This window comes from Vombatus ursinus, unplaced genomic scaffold (genome assembly GCF_900497805.2).
Source record: "Vombatus ursinus unplaced genomic scaffold, bare-nosed wombat genome assembly UNPS02000582.1, whole genome shotgun sequence".
NCBI classification, from domain to species: Eukaryota; Metazoa; Chordata; class Mammalia; order Diprotodontia; family Vombatidae; genus Vombatus; species Vombatus ursinus.
Window position 1 is genome coordinate 35,378,006 of NW_020940360.1, and position 20,219 is coordinate 35,398,224.

At 39.4% G+C, this 20,219-nt stretch overlaps 1 protein-coding gene across 9 annotated transcripts in view; it reads right to left on the reverse strand.

Moving 5' to 3' along the window:
* Positions 1 to 20,219, reverse strand: part of SCML4 (Scm polycomb group protein like 4) — a 218,522-nt gene that overhangs the window by 177,210 nt on the left and 21,093 nt on the right. For 8 of the 9 annotated variants that reach the window (XR_003568553.1, XM_027855491.1, XM_027855477.1 and 5 more), the window contains exon 2: positions 18,358 to 18,468. The exons of the other annotated variant lie outside the window; for it this stretch is intronic. The gene's annotated coding sequence lies outside the window, so the exon portion shown is untranslated. The remainder of the gene's footprint in view (positions 1 to 18,357; positions 18,469 to 20,219) is intronic. 9 annotated transcript variants of the gene reach the window in all.

Consider the following 20,219-nt stretch of genomic DNA (forward strand, 5'->3'; position numbering starts at 1 on the left):
CGGGCCTGAAGTCAGGAAGATTCATCTTACTGAGTTCAAATCAGGTCCTAGACACTTACTAGCTGTGTGACCCTGGGCAAGTTGCTTAACCCTGTTTGCCTCAGTTTCCGCATCTGTAAAATGAACTGCAGAAAGAAATGGCAAACCACTCCAGTATCTTTGCCAAGAAAACCTCAAATGAGGTCATGAAGAGTCGGACGCGACTGAAAATGACTAAAGATACATACAGCCCTATGAACATTCCATTTGGAATGCTATATTCTGGACTCTGTGTGTGTGTGTGTGTGTGTGTGTAGCACATATTTCCTTCTATCTCATTGTTTCAATGTTTTTTCATATCACTATTTTTCTGCCTCAGTAAATTAGGTCTTTCCTTTAAAAAAAAATATTCTTCCCAATCACTGCGTCCAGGAATCCCATTTCTCTCTTCTTTCTGTCTCCATTCTGCCTCTCATTTTAAAGCTTCCACCATCCCTGTTAATGGAGCAGTTAGGTGGCACAGCGGATAGAGCAGCAAGCCTCGTGTGAGGAAGACCTGAGTTCAAATCCAGACTCACACACTTACTAGCTGTGTGATGACCCTAGGCAGGTCACATAACCTTCTTTGCCTCAGTTTCCTCATCTGTAAATGAGCTGGAGAAAGAAATGGCAAACCATTCCAAACCATTCTTTGCCAAGAAAACCCCAAATGGGGTCATGGAGAGTTGGACACTACTGAACAACATCCCTATTCATTATACCTGGTGCCCTGGTCAACACCTTCTTCTCTCTGCAAACTCAACTCAAACCCTCACCTTCAACCTGGTTTCACAATTAATTATTCCAACCCCCCACATCTTCTTTACCACTCTCACTGCGCCCAAGAGAACCCTATTCCATTGTGGAAAACAAAAATTAATTGTGGCAGATTAATGCATAGGTAATGTGGTATAATAGATAGATGACTTTAAAAAAAGGAAGACTTACATTCAATTCCCACATCTCCCACATATTGGCTACATGAGCCTGAAAAAGCCCCTAAAGCCTCTTAGTAATTCAGGCAACTCTACAGAACTTTTTTAAAAAAATAACATTTTATTTTTCCCCAATTACACATTAAAATAATTTTTAATATTTTCTTTTAAAGTTTTGAGTTCCAGATTCTATTCCTCCCTCCTTCCCTTCTTCCTTCCCCACCTTTTCCTGAGATGGTAAGCAATCCAATAGAAGTTATACATGTACAATCATGTAAAACATCACTGTATTATTCACTTTGTCCTGTAAGATTTTTAGTTACAGAAAAGGTGCCCACCTGCTTTATTAGAGGAAACTTGGTAGTTGCCTATAATAATGAAATCACAGGACCAGTCTCTATCGCTCTATTAATATAATGGACTCACCAGGAGGTTGTAATTAAGATCAACGAGATCAAAGAACAAAATCTGGAAAAACTTTTATGAAATAATGAAACGTGAGAAAAGCAGAATCATCGGCATAGAAAACACACACACTATAGTTATATAAAGGGAAAAGGGAAGAAAAAGAAGTAGGCAATCCCACCGTCCTGAAGAAAACTTAGAGTAACTTAAGAACGGTTATGATTCATGATGAATTCAAATTAATTAATTTAAATGTAAATGTTACTGATCAAATTTAATTGATCATCAATATTTAATAGTAAATGTTTAATAAACTTTTTTTAAAAAAAGAAAGAAATCTCCCTTAACTTTCCTTCTTTCATCTCCCCCCATATTCCCCCTTCACCACCTCCCTCTCTTCCTGTTTGAATCCTGGCCCTTCCTCAAGATACTGCATCCTCCCCACTGCAAATGACTAGCCCACAAAGAACTCACCTCCTGCCGCTCACCTGACCCCCAGCCTTCATTAAATGGGAGAGCAAAGAGATCATCCTGCTCTTCCACTCCCAATGCCAATTTTAGGCCACTAAATTCCACCTCCCCTCCCTATGTCTTAACATTGAAGTAGCACTTGTGGCCTCCCCTCCCACCCCATACTCCCATCTATTTCCACCTTCCTGGATGACTTCAGCATCAGTTCACACTTTTCCTTTTCACCCTGAGCCCTGACATTATCCTCATAGATTTCTATATCTATTTCAACAACCCTTTGGACCCCTTTTCATTATCATTAGATTGTAAGCTCCTCAAGGACAGGGATTGCTTTCACTTTTGCTGACATATAGTAAGGCCTTAATACAGGTTTTCTGAGTAATTGGCCTCAGAGTCCCTCAACAGCCCGAACTCAAAGGCCCTTCATCTGTGCTCCTCATCAGCTACCTGTCAACAAGGCCATACCTTAAGATCCCAAACATGGAGGTCCTCCATCTCTGATCACAATAGTCCTCTCTCTTTCACTTACATATGTTATACTCACCCACCATAGGGCTTCTGTTCATGCTGCTTCTCCTACCTTGCCTATGTTCTTTTCTTCTGTCTAGATAATAATAATAGCTACCATTCATATAGCACTTATTATGTGCCAGGCACTGTGCTAATTTTTTATAGTTAATATAGTAATATAACTTTATAATTATTATCTTATTTGAAAGACACAATAAGCCTGGAAAGTAGGTGTTTTTATTATCTCCTTTTTACAACTGAAGAAACTAAGACAAACAGAGATTAAGTGACTTGCCTAGCTAGTAAGTATCTGAGGCTGGATTTGAACTCAGATCTTCCTGACTCAAGGCCCAGTGCTCTATCCAGTGCACTACCTCTCTTTTTCAAGACCTAGCTCAAGTATGACCTTCTTAATTGTGATGGGATATGGTTGTGCTATAAGAAATGATAAGCAAGATGGTTGTTCAACTTTTCAAGCTCAGACTGAACTCTACCTTCTCTGAACTTTTATCATGAGTAGAAATAGTGCCAGTTATGACATTTAACTGTTCTCTCTTCCCTGTATCCATAAAATGGGAAGGCGGGACTGGTTGACCTCAATGGTCCCTTGCAGTTTCAAATCTTACAATGCTTCATAGCACTGAAAACAAGCACAAGAAAGGACTTATTGATTGGTGGATTGAGATAAGAGCATTGGAATACAGTTGGGTCCAGTCCACCCATTATTTACCATTGTTATGTTGGTGAATGCTTTACTGAAATTAATTCCCATCCATCTAGATCACATATACGAGGGAAAGGGAGCTTAGAGAGTCTAATCTAAGTCACTCATTTTTAAAGGAGTCAACTGAAGTTCAGCAATTAAATGATTTACCCAAGATCACACCAGGAATAAGTGAATAGAATGAATCCACATCCTTTGAGTTCAAACCCAATGTTCTTTCCACCTTTCCACTACAAAAAACCATGCTGTCTCTCTCAAACAGGACTCCATTAGAAATACAAATTAAAACAACTCTGATATACCACCTCAAACCTATCAAACTGGCTAATATGACAGAAAAGGAAAATGACATATGTTGGAGGGGATGTGGGGAAATTCGAATGTTAATGCACGGTTGGTGGAGTTGTGAACTGATCCAACCATTCTGGAGAGCAATTTGGAGCTTTGTCAAAAGGGCTATAAAACCATGCATACTCTTTGACCCAGTAATACCACTTATTAAGGCTGTATCCCAAAAAGATCAAATAAAAAGGAAAAGGACCTATATGTACAAAAATATTTATAGCAGCTCTTTTTGAAGTGGAAAAGATTTGGAAATTGAGGGGTTGCCCATCAATTGGGAATGGCTAAGTTGTGGTAGATGATTGTGATAGAGTACTATTGTACTATAAGAAATGATGAGCAGGATGGTTTCAGAAAAACCCAGGAAACTTGTATGAACTGATACAAAGTGAAGTAAGCAGAACCAGGAGAACAGTATATACGGTAACAGCAATATTGTATTGATGACCAACTGTGAATGACTTAGCTATTCTCAGCAATACAGTGATCCAAAACAATTCCAAAGGACTTATGATTAAAAACGTTATCCACCTCCAGAGAAAGAACTGATGGAGTCTGAATGAAAATCAAAGCAAACTTTTTTTTTACTTTCTTTGTTTTTCTTGGGGTTTTTTATCTTGTATTTTCTTTTGCAACATGGCTGACACAGAAATATGTTTCACATGATTGTACATATATAATCTATATCAAATTGTTTGCCTTTTCAAGAGGGGGAAGGGGAAGGAGGGAGGGAAGGAGAGAATTTAGAATTTAAAATTTTTAAAAATTAATGTTAAAATATTTTACATGTAATTGAGAAAAAATACAAGAAAATAAGAGAGAAAAAACAGGACTCTTTATAGAGGCAAAACATATCTCTCTCTCCTTTCTTCCTTCTCCATCCATCTTTCCTTTCTTTTCTCTTGTCTTCTCTCTTTCCTCTTCTCTTTTCTCTTCTTTTGTCTGTCTCTGTCTTCCTATCTTTTTCTGTAGGTCTCCTTCTGTCTCTCTCTGTCTCTGTCCCTGCCTCTCTCTGTCTCAGTACGTCTGTCTCTTTCTGTCTTTCTCTGTCTCTGTGTCTGTTTCTCTCTGTCTCTTTCTCTTTCTGTCTCTCTGTGCCTATGTCTGTGTCTCTGTCTGTCCATCTGTCTCTCTCCCTCCCTTCCCCCTCCCAGGCCTTTCTAATTGCCAAGCCTTTCTAGCTGGGGATGATGGTATTGTACAATTCAGGGTCAGGCTCAGCTGGCCTTCCCATTCTCAGGGTGGGTTTATAGGGATGCCTCTTGGTTATAAACTTATCTCTTTGATGTTCCTGCAAGCTGAGCAAATTAGATGCAGAAGCAGAAAAGAGCTAATCAGGATGGGACCCAGCAGGACCATTTTATTATCCATTTCTCTCCAGCCGTAATCTTCTCAACCATCTCCATTTAAATATAGCAACAAAATGAACTACCCCAAATGGAATATACCAGCCTACTCCAGAGCAGAAGGAAGCCAAGCAGTTTGGATTCTTAAGGATGAAGGCCATCTTCTTGGTGGTGACAGCACGCTGGGTTTCACTGAACATTAATTACGAAGGAAACGGCAGTTGGGATGTGTATGTGTGTGTGTGTGTGTGTGTTTAAGCGACATGATCTGCCATTTTAATATCCCCGCTTAATTAAAGCTGGTGTGAGGCAAACATTACAAGTTCAGTCCAGAGATTTCATGTAACTCCATGAAACCCTAGGCCCTTCACTGACCTTTGGTTCTCCAGTAGCTCTGTGGGTGGCAAACCACATAACTATACCTGAAATGCTAACTTGTTCCCATGAACTTGGCTCCTCCTTTCACTTAAAAGAATGCACTTTCAACCCCTTCTAAGTTCAGAGCTGCTCTTATTTGTCCCAATGTATGGTGAAGCAAGGGGCCATTTTAGGATCCTTGGGTTATTATGGCTGGCACACTGGCAAAAAAAAAAAAAAGAAAAGTTGGAGGAAAAATCTGTGGAGGCCTGATGTGGAACACTCTGAACTGTGATGGATACAGATGTATGGGGGGGGGGGGGTCACAAAAATTGCCTCCCTATGAAAGCTAAGCCAAGGGAGAAAGAAACAGTAAAGTGGAATTCAGCACTTTATAATGGAGAAGGGTATACAGTCCTTAATTCTTGATCCTCAGCTTTTAGATAGCATCAGAAGCAAGTCTAATAAGATCCCCATCTTCACTTCACTGTGGATTTCAGTGGAAGGGCCCTTAGAGATCATCTAGTTGACCCTTCTCCTTTTTTTTAGATGACAATTAAGACCCACTTGGTTAAATGTTACTTTTGGGAGGCAACAGGGAATCCCCACAGGGCCCAGGTGACCCCAGGCCATTTACTTGTCATGCTCTCCATAAACCCTGCGGCAACCAGAAAAATGGAAAAGCCCAGCATAAAAAGGTCAGCTAGGTGATACAGTGGATAGAGTGCTGAGTCTAGACTCAGGAAGACTCATCTTCCTGAATTCAAAACCAGCCTCAGACACTAGCTGTGTGACCCTGGGCAAGTCACTTAACCTTGGCCTCAGTTTCCTCATCTGTAAAATAAGCTGGAGGACACGGCAAACCACTCCAGTATCTTTGCCAAGAAACCTCAAATGAGGCCGTGAAGATTCAGACACAACTGAAAATGACCCAACAACTACAGTAGCAGCATAAAATGTCCCAAAAGAATTCAAGGGGAAATGCCCGTAAAGTCAAACTTTGATGTAATCATAATGTTCAAACTTGTCCCCGAAGAAGAAAGAAGATGCAGCTCCCTCCCAAGGAGACAAGGGATACAGAGTATAGAACATGGCATTTACTGTACATAACAAGGGCTTAATCGATCTTGTGGACCAACAACAAAGTATAGGTTGTATTAGAATTGTGTCTGACGTTCCTTCCTGTTCTATGAATGACACCAAGGTTGTGAGGCTGGGTGACTGAGGTCCCAGGAAAAGGGCAAAACACACAGTATTTGAGAATTCTGGAGTCAGGTAATACGGGAAGGTGGATAGGTGACAGAAAGATAGAAGGAAAACCTAACAGCGAGATGGTCTGTTGGGTAAAGCATTGGACCTAGAGTCAGGAGGACCTGAGTTCTAAATCTGATCTCAGACACTTATTAGTTGTATGACTCTGGGCAAGTCAATAGACCTCTCAGCCTCAGTTTCCTTATCTGTAAAATGGAAATAATAATAGCACCTACTTTCAATGGTTGCTACAAAGCTCGAATGAGATAATATAAAGCACATCACAAACCTCGTAGTGCTAAAGGAATGGTCCCAATTGTTATTATTATTACTACTATTACCATCAGTGAGATTTTTGGACACATCTGACTCACTTTCCAGTGACTTAAATTTATGTCTGACATCATTAACTCTTTCACATAGGCCTTGGGTGTGGGCCTGATTTATCTTTATCCCATATTCTACTCTACATCTAATGGGGTGCCTAAGCTGGTGTTCCTCCACCAGGTGAATGTCGTTGAGTATTTGGTGTTTTCATATTTCAGAACCTTCCAAGACCGTGAGCTGAAGAGAGCTAAATGTGACATAGACATAGTCATCATGTTGTCAGAGCCTGCTGTTTCCAAGGATGCCATGCTGGAGATGTGGGCACCTACCATCTGTTCCTTCTGATACAAATTAGCTACAGCCCTGGAGTAGCTGGCACATTGCCTTCAGTTGGGCAAAGCCTGAGACCTTTTGACACATGGACGATTTTTTAATCACATAAATATGTCGATTTTCTTCTTGTTCCCTGTTCTCAAAAGCTGAGTCTGCTCTGGGAGTAATGAAAGCATGTCTCAATAAATAAGTAGTGGTGCTGCATCAGGAATAGGGAAAGGAGAGGAAGATAATTTAAATAAGTCTTGAGAGATTAATAAATTATTCCTCTAAATGTGCCTAGGCTTTTCATCTGTAATGTCCATATATTTCTGGGATTTATATGTGACACCAGCTCTTGATTTATAATGCCTTTATTCTTTTATTATATTTAAGCCAAAATTTTAAAAGCTAGAAACTATAAAAAGAGCTTTAAAAACTGATATGGGGGGGGGCAGCTAGGTGGCACAGTGGATAGAGCAGTGGCCCTGGAGTCAGGAGGACCTGAGTTCAAATCTGGCTTCAGACACTTGATGCTTACTAGCTATGTGACCCTGGGCAAGTCACTCAACCCCATTGCCTAGCCAAAAAAAAAAAAATGTAATATTTCTTCTTTTTAAATCCATGCTAAACTTCTGTGGGAGAGAATAACTGTTTAAGTTTTGATGAAATCATATTTATAAAACTATTTTCTTAAACTCCACCTTATGCTTTTGGTATTGTTTATCTTTAAAAATTAAATGGTCTTTGATAAAGGACATATTTCATATTGCCTTATTAAGACCAAACACTTCTTGTCATTCCATTCTTTATCCTACCCTTTCACTGAATTGTTACCTTTAATTAAAAATTTTTTAAACAAAAACAAAATAAAATAAAGTAATAAAAATAAAAACTGATGTGAGATCTATCTTTGAATTGGGCCATTCTTGTTGTGAGGTATGGTAGAACAGTGAGTAGGGTGATGGCCTTGGAGTGAGGAAGATTCAGGTTTGAATCTGACCTCTGATGCTAGCTGTGTGACCATGGTTAGAGCCATTAATCTCTCTGAACCTCAGTTTCCTCATGTGCAAAATGGGAATAAAAATATCTACAGTAGCCAATCTGTGTTGTTAGAGGGAATTTTCTCCTTGGGAGTTCTCCACATCAGTAAAAATCAGGTCTAGGACAAGGAAAAAATGCTTGGAGTACCTACCTCCCAGGGTGGTTGCTGTGAAGTTTTAATAAGACAAAGTATGGAAATGCCAGTTATTATAACCCCTGCCACCACTTGGCAAGACAAAAAATCTGATTCCAATGCATTACAGTGTCCTCTCTTCTCCATTTGTCCACTGTCCCTGTTTCATATTTGTTCTTGAAATTTGTACTTCCTTCTCCCAAATACGTTACCTCTGATAAGACCTGTTACTTGCCCCTAAAGACAGGCAGTCAATTAAGTACATCTTGGGTAAATGTGATAAGAGTTTCATCCCACCCAATTGGGTGAGTAAATTGGTTTACCCAGGACTTCCACTGAAAATGTCCACAATTATTATCGCAGAGTTTTCCTCCTCTTCCCCCATGCAGCATTAATAAAATGTTCTGCCATACCACCTGGAAACCCACAAATTGAGGATTAGCTAAATGCATTGTGATATGTCAACATAATGGAATGTGAGTCATTATGATATGATACAGCACTGAATCTGGAATTAAGAAAGACATAGATCGAAATACACTAGCTGTAACCCTAGGCAAATCCCTTAACTTCACTGGACCTGAGAAAATATATCAAGCAGCCAGAAAGAAACAATTCAAATATCATGGAACCACAGTCAAGAGTGTGGAAGATTTAGCAGTTTCCACATTAAAGGAGTAGAGGGATTGGAGTATGATATTCTGGAAGGCAAGGGAGCTGGGATTACAGAGAATGATAACCTGCCCAGCACAAATGAGTATAATCCTTCAGGGAAAAAAACTGGATATTCAATTAGAAGACTTTCAAGCATTCCTGAAGAAAAGACCAAAGCTGAATAGAAAACTTGACTTTCAAATACAAGACTCAAGAGAAATATAAAAAGGTAAACATGAAAGAGAAATCATGAGACTCAACATAATGAAAATGTTTACATTCCTACATGGGAAGATGATACATGTAACTCCTAAGAACTTTATCCTTATGATGGTAGTTAAAAGGAGTCTACATAGACTGAAGGCATGGTTGTGAGTTAATTATATTGGATCTAAAAAAAATGAAGAGATGAGAAAGAGGGATGCACTGGGAGAAGGGTAGAACTAGAAAAATTTTCTCATGTGAAATTGATGCAGGAAGAGCATTTACAGTATAGGGGAAAATGTGGGGGGAAGACACTGCTTGAACTTCACTCTCATCAGAATGAGTTAAAGAGAAAAGAACACACACACACACACACGTGTGTACAGAAATCTGACTTACAGAACTAGGAAGGGAAAGGGATAAGAGAAAGGAATTGTATGGTCGTTTTTCAGTCATGTCCAATTTTTTGTGACCTCATTCGGGGTTTTCTCAGCAGAGATACTGGAGTAGTTTGTCATGTTCTTCTCCAGTTCTTTTTACACATGAGGAAACTAAGGCAACCAGGGTTAAGTGACTTGCCCAGGGTCATACAGCCAGTAAGTGTCTGAGGCCAGATTTGAACTCAGGAAGATGAGTCTTCCTGATTCCAGGGCTAGCATTCTATCCACTGCACCACCAGCTGCTCTAAAAGAGAAAGGGAGGTCGGGGTTAAGGGAGGCAATGGTTAGAAACAAAATAAACTTTTGAGAAGGGACAGGATAAAAAGAGAGAGAGAAGAAGAAGAAATAGAAGAAAAAGGTATGAAGAGGGGAAAGTTAATAATCATAACTATGAATGTGAATGAGATGAGCTCACCCATAAAGCAGAAGCAGATAGCAGAATAGATTAGAAACCAGAATCTAACAACATGTTGTTTACAAGAGATACACTTGAAACAGAAAGACATACAGAGTTAAAATAAAGGGCTGGAGCAGAATCTAATATGCTTCAACTGAAGTGAAAAAGGTAGGGGTAGTAATCATGATCTCATACAAAGCAAAAGCAAAAATAGACCTAATTAAATGAGATAATCAGGGAAATTACATTTTGCTAAAAAGGTACCATAGAGAACGAAATAATATCAAAAAATTTTCAGCAAGTTTCTCTGATAAAGGCCTTATTTCTCAAATAAATACTGAGTATAGAACTGAGTCAAATTTATAAAAATAAGAGCCATTCCCCAATTGATAAATGGTCAAAGGATATGAACAGGCAGTTTTCAGAAGAAGAAATCAAAGCTATCTATGAAAAAAATGCTCTAAATCACTATTGATTGGAAAAAGGCAAATTAAAACATCTCTGAGGCACCACCTCACACCTATCAGAAACGACAAATGCTGGAGGAGATGAGGGAAAAATAGGAATGGTAACAAACTGTTGGTGGAATAATGAACTAGTCCAACCATTCTGGAGAACAATTTGGAACCACACCCAAAGGGCTATAAAACTGTACATACCCTTTGACCCAGAAATACCACTACTGGGTCTGTATTCCAAAGAGATCAAAGAAAAAGAAAAAGGACCTATATGTACAAAAACAGTTATAGCAGCTCTTAATGATAAAATAGGTAGCTTTAGGAAAAGCATGGCAAGATCTATATAAACTGATGCAAAGTGAAGTGAGAAGAACCAGATCATTGTTCACAGGAATAATAATGTTGTAATAATGATCAATCATGAAAGACTTGGCTACTCTGATCAATACATTGATCTGAGACAATTCCAAAGAACTTAAGATGAAAAAATGCTATCCACCTGCAGAGGAGAGAACTGATGAACTCTGCAAATTGAAGTATAATAATTTTCTCACTCTCTTTACTTTTCTTTTTTTTTAATACAGCTAATATGAAAATATGTTTTGTGTGATTTCATATATATAATTGATATCATATTACTCACCTTCTTAGTGGGGAGGGGAGAGGTAGAAGGGAGGGAGAGAATTCAGAACTCAAAATTTAAAAATAAAATATTTAAAATAAATGTCTTTAAAAGAAAGTATTAAAAAAAACTTTAAAGAATAAAAATATTGCTGCATCAGGCACTTCTGTTCCTTTGGCATCTTTTGTCATTATCTCCAAATAACAAAATATCTCCCAATTTAGCCAAATTCCACTCAATCAGTCAGCTAGCCCCAGCCTGTCCACCTCCCTGGCAAACTTTGCAAACTCAAATCACACTAGCTGACCAGCTGGAGGCAAATACCTCTAAATTCTGGCCCCTGGGCAGGGATGTCATTCTCCAGATGCTCTAATTATCCGCCATACTCATTCCAATAAAGTGACCAGGTTGTTGCCACTGGAATCCCCTTGCAGATGTCTAATAACCTATGCTACCTTCATTAATTAATTGGGGGCACCTAGGTGGTGCAGAGGATAGAGTTCCAGGCCTGAAGTCAGGAAGACCTGAGTTCAAATCCAGCCTCAGATGCTTACTAGCTGTGTGACCCTGGCCAAGTCACTTAACCCTGGTTGCCTCAGTTTCCTCATCTGTAAAATGAGCTGGAGAAGGAAATGACAAATTACTCCAGTATCTCTGCTGAGAAAATCCCAAATGGGGTCACAAAGATGATATGACTGAAAAAAAAAAAAAAGACTGAACAGCAAAAACTGTCATTAATTAATTACAACCTGGGTGGTGAGCCTCAAACATCTCAGCAATGCCATTGGCCTAAATCCCATTAGCCTAATGGCTTGCTTTTCAGGATTAAGTTTTATTTCTGCCCTGCTCATCCAGTTACTTATCTCCCTCCCAAGCCTGCCTCTCTGGCTGTCTCCCTGCTCGTCTGTAAGGGACAGATTTTCTTCAGAGCAACAGAAGAAAGCTGAAAGAGAAAAACCCAACAAATCCCTCCGGAATATTTGACAAGGAAGGAAAGATATGCCACTATTTTGTGATGTTTCTGGCAAAAAAAAACACATACACACCAATCCCTTTCTCTTTCTCCCTCCAAAAATTTCTTTAAGGAAAAAAAAAGATTCCTTAAGCCATCAGCAATGACAGCCAGCATTTATATAATGCTTCAAGGCTTACAAAGACCCTCACAACAACCCTGGGAGATAGGTGCTATTAATTATCCCCATTTTACAGTTAAGGAAACTGAGACTGAAAGAAGTTAAATGACTTGCCCAGGGTTACCTAACTAAATTTCTGAAACAAGATTTGAATGCACATCTCCCTGACTCTAAGTATTGTATCTATTTCACTACCATTTTTCTTGAGAAAAGACACCTAAAGAAAGTTACGCTCTGTTTATTGAGGCAGCCTCTGGCCCTTTTCTGTAGGTCCAGGCAGGTGAGCTTTCCCCTATGTATAGGGGAAAGCTATCCCCTATGTATAGGGCTGCTATCCTATGTATAGGATAGCAGCCTTTCCTAAGTTTCCCAAGAGTAGAATTTCTTGTGGCAGATTTCTGCACCATGACACCCCTTCAAGCTGCTTGTTCAGTGTGCTTTTTATTATTAGAGCTCTGTGTGACTCTGATAGTGATTGTGTTTTAGGAGATCTTGGCTGAGAGCTGATAAAACTAACTAGGGGCAAGGAAGGGAGACAGCAGACAGGCTAGAATGCGCAGAGGGCACAAGGCAGTCATTCCACCCACAGCTTAAATGGGAAACACTCAGGAATTTTTCAGTCCTACTATAAAGGGGGTGGGGTCGGGGTGTGGGTGGGGGAAGGAGAACAATTTTTCCTTCTCTATCATGCCTCCCTCTTCCCAAACAGAGGGTAGTGGGAGCCTGTTGCAAGGTCCCAGGTTTCCCAAGCAGAAGGGCCTTTTCTGCAGGTAGCTGCCAGGCCCTGACCAATTCATTTAGGTTTAGGAGATGGATGGTAGTACTGAGACCAGAGAGATAGATTTAGATTAAATCATATCCTAGATCTGGCAATAAAAGGGACTTCAGGGAAGGGGGGTAGCTAATTACAGCCCTTTATGTCCATTTTACAGATGAGAAAACTGAGGTCCAGCTACATTCAAGATCTCACAATTCTTTTCAGAGGTGGGATTTGAACCCACATTCTCTGAGTTGAGAACAAATGTATTGCATTGTTTTTGCTATGCTATTATTACCCAAGATGTACTTACTTGGCTGCCTGTCTTTCTTTTTTTTTTTTGGCTAGGCAATGGGGTTAAGTGACTTGCCCAAAGTCACACAGCTAGTAAGTGTCAAATGTCTGAGGTCAAATTTGAACTCAGGTCCTCCTGACTCCAAGGCTGGTGGTCCATCCACTGCACCACCTAGCTGCACCCTGGCTGCCTGTCTTTAAGGGCTTGTAGTAGGTCCTTTCAGGGGCAGTTAAGTGGTGCAGTGAATAGAGTGTTAGACCTGGAGTCAGGAAGACCTGCGTTCAAATCCTACTTCAGACACTAAGCTGTGTGACCCTGGGCAAGTCACTTGACCTTTTTGGCCTCAGTTTCCTCATCTGTAAAATGAACTGGAGAAGGAAATGACATACTACTCCAGTAACTTTGCCAAGAAAAAGTGGTCACGAAGAATCGATCACTACTAAACAACAACAAATTTTGTTTTATGCATTTAAATCTGTCTGAGAAGAGTTCCAAAGGCTTCCCCAGACTGCCAAAGAGGATTATGCTAGTCAGAAAAAGATTAAAAGCCCCTGCTTTAGGCGAATTCCAAGTGCAAAAATAATGACTTTTCCCTGCAAGAGATTAAAATTTCTTTAGTTACCTCAGCTTACTCCTTAAACACTTTGTTTCATATGCAAGGGAAAAAAAACATGTAGAGACACAGATTTGCTTATAAAACACCCAAAAGCACACACCACTTTAGAAAGGAAATTGTTACTATATACTCCAAATTACCTCCAACCCCAATATATACTGACCTCTAGCACCTGCCAAAGATTTCTGACAATGAAGTTCCTTCATGATTCAAAGGCAAGACTGGGACAGAAGCTCATGCCAAGGACCACAGGAAATTTATTCTTGCCTTTCAATTCAACAAACCATTATGAAACATCCACTATGTTCAAGGTATTGACCTGGTCACAGACAGAGAAAAACATTAAAGAAAGACAGTCCCTGCTCTCAATGAGCTTACAATCTAACGGAGGGGGTGCAACACACAAAAGGAGTCAGGAAAGCACAATTGGGGGAAGGACAAGACACCAGGCGGTACCATCTTGTTCTATGGAGTTGGAATCATGGAGAGCACCAGATGCAAAGTGAGGGGAGTTGAAAGAACAGTTTCTGCCCTCTATGAAAGAAGACAATGGGAAGGGTTTAGTACTCCTCCCTCCAGCCCCCAAGTCAGAGGGTAAAGGAAGCTGAAGGAAGTGGTGTCAATCAAGGCTTGAGTTAGCAACATGGTGGTGAGTTTAGAAGAGGTGAGCTTATCCTGGGAGATGAGAATAGGCAGAGCAGCAGATGCAAAGTGGAGGTTCCACATCAGGGTGGAGAGGAATATGATCCTTTGGGTCTTTTCTTGGGAGTAAAACAAATTGGACTACAGCAATTTAAAATCAGATGTGACTTTGGAGACTATCTAGTCTGACCCCTTCATTTTCTTGACAGAGAGGGCATGTGACTTGTCCAAGGTCAATTTCTGTTGGAATGAGTAGCTTATATTTGGACTAGAGAGTTTTCCTTGAGAGTAGTTCTGGTACAGAATTCCTAAGTAAGTGGTAGAAATCTCAAGGCCTAATACCCACCAAAACATACCCAACAAGTGTTGGGTTTGAAGACCTCCAATGAGATGAAATCTACTATCTTTTGAAGTTGCCCGTTCTATTTTGGGATACTTAATAACTAAGAAATTCTTAAGTCCAAAAGGCTATAAAATTGTACATACCTTTTGACCCAGCAATACCACTTCTAGGTCTGTATCCCAAAGAGATCATACAAATAGGAAAAGGACCCACATGTACAAAAATATTTAGAGCAGCTCTTTTTGTGTTGGCAAAGAACTGGAAATTGAGGGGATGCCATTCAGTTGGGAAATGGCTGAACAAGTTGCAGTATATGAATGTAATAGAATATTTTTGTGCTATAAGAAATGATGAACAGGTAGACTTCAGAAAAACCTGGAAAGACTTATATGAACTAATGCTAAGTGAAATGAGCAGAACCAGAACATTGTACACAGTAACAGCCACATTGTGAGATGACTAACTTTGATAGACTTATCTCTTCTTAGCAATGCAAGGATCTAAGACAACTGCAAAATACTCATGATGGAAAATGCTATCCACATTCAGAGAAAGAACTATGGAGTCTGAATGCAGATCAAAGCAGATTATTTGATCTCTCTCTCTCTCTAGTTTCTTCTTTCTTATGATTTCTCCCATGGGTTCTAATTCTTCTTTACAACAGCACTAATGCGAAAATAGGTTTAATATGAATGTAAATGTAGAGCCTATATCAAATTGCCTGCTGTATTTGGGTGGGAGAAGGGGACGGATGGGAAGAAAATTTGGAACTCAAAATCTTATTGAAGTGAATGTTGAAAACTAAAAATAAAAAAGAAAATAAAAAAGAAATCTCAAGGCCTTTGATGAGGAAGAAGGCAAAATAATTCTTGAGGAGAGGGAAGGATAGCACGGAAAAGATGAAGGGGAAATAAGCATACCCATAGTAAAAGGACCAGTCCTACCATTGGACTACCTCCCCCTTGTCTTGAAACTCTGACACAGTGTTTGACAGTTTCTTAGAGTCCATAATGAGGCAGGAATGTTCTACTCTGGAACTGACTACTTGTGGAATATTGTGTGCGGTTTTAGGCACCACATTTTAGGAAGATCATTAAGAAACTATAGTGTATCAAGAGGATAGTGGCCAGGAAAGTGAAGGGACTTGGAATTAAGCTAAAAGAGCTTCAGCTAAAGAATGTAGAGATCTTTCTTTACCTCTAGAAACATCCCAGCTGACATGGAAAGACACCAAAGCCCGTGCATTCCCTCTTTTGGAAATGCTAAAAAAAATATTTTGTCAATGTTTTGGTCTAAAATCCTTAGTCTTACTTAGGTGAAAGATCTAATTTGGTACTGGTCTAAAGTTCCCTGAATATCTTCCTTCTTGAAAGCCTAATTGGTTTCAAAGGAGAGGTCTGATTAGTCCAGGAAGGATATTCCTTAAAACTGATCCAAACAAGAGAAATCTTTGATTAATTTAGTTAATAGAAATATCTCTTGAGCTCACCTTTGACCAGATTATAAGGAAGATCCTTAGACTTACTAGTTAAAGAAGGACCGAACGGTTTAAGAAAATAATTCACCAGGGTGAGCCAAAAGTTAAATGACGATTGTCCACTTAAGGAATCAAAACTGTTATCTGAACTTCGTGAGTAAGTTTTCTCTTATTGTTGTTATTCGTTCTCCATTTTCAAAGAGGACCAATGACATCACAAGGGCGATGATGTCTTGACTTTCCCATGAATTGGATTTAAGTGAGGCAGAGTTGCACAAGTGTCAGCCTCACTCTCTCCTCTGGAATCATTGAAGTCCAGTGGCAGGACAAAAGTTAAGACAACTGGTGATGGTCCAGGATGCAATGGGGAACCTTTCACTGGAGATTCTTTTTGTCATTTGTTGTTATTCTTGAACCTTATAAATTGTAGCTCAAAAATAGTTTTGGAAGAGAGATTTTCACAGGTAGGATAAATCTTTGTCCCTTTGGATTTTTATTCTCTCTGAGCTTTAGAGAAGCTTAGAATTAATTTCATTAATACATTTGTTTCTGAAAGATTTGCTCCTAAAACACAATGTACCAAATTTTTCTTTCATATTGCCTTCCAATATTTGAAGGACTGTCATGGGGAAGAGGGCTTAGACCTGTTCTGTTTGTCTCTAGAAGGGCAGAAGCATGGGTTGAAGCCTCAGATAGGCAGATTTAGGCTTGATGCAAGGAAAACAATTAGACCTACCCCAAAGTGGAATGGGGTACAGTTCCTCAGGGGAGTTCTTGAAGTAGAGGCTGGAGGACTATTTGTCAGCATATTATGGAAGGGATTTCTGTTCATGTACAGATTAGACTAAATTAGGGGTTCCCAATTTAGGGTACACAAATGCTTAGAAGATTCAAAAACCTTGTCAGGGAATATGAGGGAATATTTGGTAAGTAACTATATTATCCTGTTGAATATGGATTGAAGAGAGATGGCAATGAGTAGGGTGGGAGCATTACAGTGTATCTGAAAAATTTGATAGAGCCAGTTGAAGGAATAATTCCTACTGATCAAAAGCAAATGAATGATATTTGGATATGAAATCCTTTTCATAGCGAGCTAGAAAAAATCAGTAACAATGATTTAGTATAGGATGAGCTAAATGATATCCCCAATAACTAGAAACTTTGAATTGATTTCCAATCAATGAAGTTCCAAATTTATTGGTATACTCCTGGAGAAACACATGCTACTTTTTTCTAAACAATGATTGCAAGGCTTCATTTCCGTTCATAAAAGTTTATCTTTGTGAGTCAAAAGCCACAGTCTTATTCTCGATCAGATACAAAGTAAGAAACAACCTAGAGGTTCAGTGCAATATGTGGAAATCTCTCTTCAAAACTCCTTTTGTTGTTGTTCAGTCATTTCAAACGTGTCCGACTCTGTGTCACCCCGTTTGGGGCTTTTTTTGGCAAAGATGATGGAGCAGTTTGCCATTTTCTTCTCCAGCTCATTTTACAGATGAGGAAGTTGAGGCAAACAAGGTTAAGTGACTTGCCAAGAGTCACATAGCTAGTAAGTGTCTGAGGCCAGACTTGAACTCAGAAAGATGAGTCTTTCTGACTTCAGGCCCTGCACTCTAGCTACTGTAGTGCCTACCTGCTAAAACTCCCAAAACTATGCCAAAATAAAACTGTTGGTTGACAAGGCATAAAATCAAGTCTCAACTAATTTGACTGTGTACTTAATTAGCAATGTTATGATGCTAAAAATTTTATGTACTAAATAAAATTTTCTTTATAAAAAATTAATCATTTCTTAGGCAGATATGCATAGTAAACTCAGATTTATTTTCTTTCATAATGAATGGAGGGTACAAGGAAGGTTTATTGAAAGCCAAGTGATATGGAGACTGAAAAAAGTTTGGTGAACTCCTTGCCTAGGTGATGGGTCCTCTTCAACTCTAACGTTCTGTGGAAATAAAGGAAAAGGGGCATTTCAACCCTCCTATTAGACTGCCCAATTCTAGTAACATACATTGGCCCTGACCCATCCCAAGTGTGCCATCAGAGACACCCATCCCAAGAGTGCCATCAGAGACATGTCCTAAGGCACATGTAAGAGAAGAATCAGAGGATAAACAAGACCCTCGCTAAGGTAGGCTCACCTGAGTCAGGGCAACACTCACAGTGTTCACGTGCTGAGCTCCACTTTCTTTGTCTATAAAATGTAAATATTGAACTAGATGACCTCTAAGGTTCTTTCCAGATTTAACATTCTGTGAAGAAAGGGAAGAAGCATTTATTAAGCACCTACTACATGCCAGGCACTGTGCTAAGTGCTTTACAAATATTATCTCATTTGATACTAACAACAACCCTCAGAGGGAGGTACTATTAGGGTCACACCACTAGTAAGTATCTGAGACTACACTCAGGTTTTCCTAACTCCAGGCCCTGGAACTATTCACTGTACCACCTTGCTGCCTCTAACACTATGATTCAATGATGCTATTAGATTGTGAGCTCATTGAGGGCAGGGACAGTCTTTTGCCTCTTTTTGTATCCCCAGTATTTAGTACAGTACCTGGTACATAGTAGGTACTTAATAAATGTTTACCAATTGATTTATTGATCCTCAAAGCCTGGAACATTACCCAGAGTTGCAGATAGACCTAGTTAGAAATCACACACTTCTAATGTCATTACCTACTAATTAGAGCAGTTGTATTTTCAAGTCTCCTTGTTCTTATTAGCCATAGCCCCAGAAGGAGATCAAAGATTTTAAGATACTGAATTGAGTTCTGGTCAGGAGTTCAATATTTCAAAGCTTTGTCTTCAATTGGACTACTAAGCAAGGGAGACATTTAACTTATTTGAGCTTAAGTTTTCTTGACACAATGAGCCTGTAAACACCTACTTCATGGCATTCTTCTGGATTCCTGATTTCAAGGTATTTCTATTATGCATTTCAATCAGACTTTTAGGATAGTAAGTAGCAGGAAGGGAAAGAAAGCTCCAAATTCCACTCCATAGTTAATCAAATGCTAGGCAATAGGAACTAAGGACCTCCACCTAAGTGTAAAGTGCTATGAGATTTTGAATGACTTCTTGGGACCACTCACATCTCATCATGAAAGATGATACTGTACCACCTGGAGAAGATGGTTCTGTCCCAGTGTCTGAAAGAAGCCCACACTTTTGTCCTTTATCAACCACATACTGGGCCACTTTCCCATAGTGGGTTACTGCTTTCTTTGGTTTAATTGCTTATATTAAATAATAATGAATTTTCATGGCATTCTCTACACATAGACCCATGTGGCCACTCCAAAGGAAGCTGGAGGCACTAGGCAGCTTCCTTTGCCCTGATAGGAGCCTGAATCTCTTTATGCCCCACACAGAAGTAGCTGCCTACTGCCTAAAGTGAGGGCAGGAGGAAAGTAACTGACTTAATATGCATATAAATTCAAGTATTTACTGAGCCATAAGAGATTGTTATGAGACACATCTCTCATTCATAGTTTATAGGATAATAGATGAAAACTGTCAGATGAAATCAGGAGATAAGCACCATGAATACATTTTCTTCCTTTACCCTGGGGGAAGACAAAAAAAGCTTACTGTGGCTTTCTGTGTATAAATAAATAATAATAATGATAAATATAAATTGTTTTGTGAAAGCCCTTGTTATCTTTATTGCATTTTATGTTTCTTTGTGTTCCTACTATCCCTTCTGAGGTAATGCCTCCCCTTTATGTGAAGTAGCATTATATGTTCTTTAAACTATCTTCTCTGGCAGTTTGATGATATAAATCATAAGATGATAGGTAGAAAGATCACCTGTTCCAGCCCTCCTCCTACATTTGATAGGCAGAAGATCAGAAGTCAAAGAATTTAAGTGATTTACTGAATATCCTATTTCCAGGAGGGGTCAACCCCAGGTTTTAAAAGTTGGAGTCCAGTTCTTTTCTGCAAAACCCCCATGTGGAATGATAATAAAGGATTACACTAACATGCAGTTCTACTT